Here is a 3,359-nt window from a genome sequence, read left to right as displayed (position 1 = left end):
CAAGCATGGTTCATCTTCAATTGAATCCCAAAATGTACATTTTCTTCTTTTTCAATGACAAAGAGTTTCCCATTTTCATGGTAGTAAGCTTCAAGCATGGTTCATCTTCAAGTGCTGCTCAAGGTTGAAAAGAAAAGAAGAGAAAATTGAAGAAATTGTGGAAGAAGGGGAGTTAAAGCCCATGAGGGATCGTAAGGATCTTGATTCGCAAACAAAGAAATAGCTTGGAGTTTTTGGTCAGCTGCTTCAGTTTTCAACAGGAAATGGTGAAAAATGGTGTTGGTCAGCTAGATTGCCATTGGAGAAGCCTATCGGGAGAACATCTTGCGTTGCATTTGATGATCCAATATACTCATTTGATGAAAAAGTTGGGGGTTTTGGGAATGAAATTGAATAAATTTAATTTTTGTTTTTACTATTTTTCTACAATTTTTTTTTTTATAATTTTGTTTTATTGTTAGTGGTAGTTAGATGGACACTCTGCAACTTAGAGTTGCATCTTGCAAGCTACGTAACTTCTCCTATATAGTTTGCATCTTTTGACTAGTAAGAAAATGAAGTAAAGTATGGATTATTTGAAAACTTTCACTGCCATTGAGATTTTATTTGTAAAGAAGATTATATCAAGAAGATCTCGGCTATTTTATTCCACGATAATGACTTTGTGAAAGTTGATTTTAAGAAGATATAATTTCACATTAATTGTAATTAAGCAAATCATTATATTTTTATTCAAGAGAAGGTTTTTTTAATTTTATGTATGATATTGAGAGCACTTATTCTATTCGTGTGATGAACATATTTTAGAGGTTTATCATTTCGCAATTAAATTGTTCTTGTTGATCAATTTGTAACTAAGCTTTCAAGGAGAAAAATTTTGTGACGAGAGCGATCTAGTTGTGTATAGTAATAATATTGTAAATTGGTGAGTAAATTGAACTTAAATCTCATCTTATACAAATTAATTTATAATGTAAAGCATTACCAAACTTATGTCTCCATCTTTTCTTTTCTTTTTTATATATATTGTTAGAAAGTAAGGTCAATTGCAAATCGACATGCAACTGAAAGAAAAAATCAATGAACTGTCACATTTTTTATCATTTCAATAATACAAAAAGAAACCTTAATAATGCGTCACATGGGGATTAAAACTTTAAAAAGAATATTTATAGATTGTATTCAAATAATATGTCTTTTTTTATCTTATTTTGAGTAACTATAAAATGATGATATGACTCATTTTCAAAGTAAACTTGTAACCATTTAAAGTAAGGTTTTTTATATATGAAAAATAATATTTAAAAATATAGATAGATCTGTTGATTGAGTCTTAGCTCGATTAGTATGGGTATTGTTGTCAATGCAGAAAGACATGGATTCGAGTGCGTTGAAGTACATTATCCTTCTATTTATGAGTTGGAGAGAGATTATGGATAATTTTTAAGTATTGTGTTAAAATAATATATATACATATAGATTCTAGTATGAGATTAATTTGATTAAAAAAAATTAAAAATGACTCATACCAACTTTTCAAAAAATTTGATCTTATTTGGTTACAGACTTCTAAAAGCTAAGTGGATCTAATCACATAATGTCTACCTTAAATGAAAATAATTAGTTCATGATTCAGAATTTTGAAAAAAAACTTCATAAATTGTATGAAAGAAAACCAGCAACTGAACCATTTAAAAAAAAAACATGATAATCAAACAAGTTTAAGTCGATCAATTAACTGACTTAACCCAAAAAAAGGAATATTAATAGATTTCATTTTTCTCAATGTTAATGATTTTGGGTTTGGGGAGTACTATAATTTTTAGTTTGGAATTTTGTTTGGGCCTGGATTTTGCATGATAGGTATATTAATTTGGGTTTGGAGAATTTTTACATTACCATTGCTACAAGCCTCGTCCCTCGATGAGATATCAGACATAATCTATGTTCAAAGCCACGTACATGTGCAAAAGTTGTAGGAAGAATGTCCAGGCCTCCTCCATCTCCTACTCTTCTAGTGCAAACGCAAGCGAAACTGTTTTGCTTGTCCCATCCTGGTAAACGACCATCGATAACTTCTCTTTTTACCTCCTATATAAGAATGTACCGTCTATTTGGACAATGGGTTTGCAATGTCTAAACCCTTAAACAAATTACCTGAATCTCCAAAATGGACGATGGAAGAAGTGTGTCCCCCGAACTAAATTTGTGTTATCATACGCTGGAACCATTTCAATGTTGAATATCGTCTAGAGAGCATATTCTTGAGCCATAGATACCTGTCTATGTAGTTGATTGTATGATTTCTCCCAGTCCTCGTACAGTGCTTCATGGCCTTCTATCTCGTCTTTTGTGCTTTCTTGTACAAGATCGAATATTGGAATCAATTTCGGATCTCCACAATCAAGACTGAAACAAGTATCGAGGGATATTATATTTTTTTAGTGGCCCACATATGTTTGCTTTTGATATAGGCTACCCGAACCAATAACATGAAATTCTTTTGATAATTTTTGCATTTACACACACGAACATAACAATTGGACTTCATGACCTTGAAGTCCATCGACTCCCTGATTTTGTACTCCTTGGTTTGGCTCTACACAACATCTTTCGTCAGGAAGAGTTGGCAAAGTATGAGGTTAACATTGTGATCCAATAAAGGGTAATTCAAATCCAACAATTCATAAGCATATTCCATAAATTCATGCCTACAAATGCAGACACCTAACGTTTGATAACATTTTAGGGGCTTGTATGCACGATTACTATGACTCCCTCAACTAGGAACAATCGATCCATCCTTAAGCTTGGGCTCAGTAGCACTTACACCTTAAGCATCTACTTCTTTCTAGACTTGAGCCTCGGCTTAAGTGAAGTCACCAACATTATCATTAGCAAGCTTTGGGTTTGGGATGTCATTGAATGAATTAGGTTGAGGTTCAATATTGACTACATCCCTTAGACTGTGCCCCTTATATAACTGTCACACATTATCAGGTGATATGGTTCAACCAATGGAATTACTCTCAAAATTGACATAATTGGTATCCTATCCTATAACTCATGAAATGTAACATCGAGAGATCGGGCCTGGAAGTTTTGGCCTAGCAAAGTGTGGGTTCGCCAGTACTTCGACGAGCTAGGGTTCACCAAAAGAGTATCGACAAGAGGTTCGCCAGTAGTAGTGTACGTCAAAAGAGTCGGTAAGAGGGTTTTGCCAGATTCATTACAAGGTAGGTTCACCAGTGTGTTGGTGAGCTAGTGTTTCAGTTTATTTGGCAAATTGGAGTTTGCCAGTTGAGTTGTGAACTGAGGGTTCGCCAGTCAAAGATAAAGTCAGACTCAAATTAGGAAAT

Source organism: Gossypium arboreum, chromosome 10 (assembly GCF_025698485.1).
Source record: "Gossypium arboreum isolate Shixiya-1 chromosome 10, ASM2569848v2, whole genome shotgun sequence".
Classification (NCBI taxonomy): domain Eukaryota; kingdom Viridiplantae; phylum Streptophyta; class Magnoliopsida; order Malvales; family Malvaceae; genus Gossypium; species Gossypium arboreum.
Note: the sequence above shows the minus strand (reverse complement) of the source record.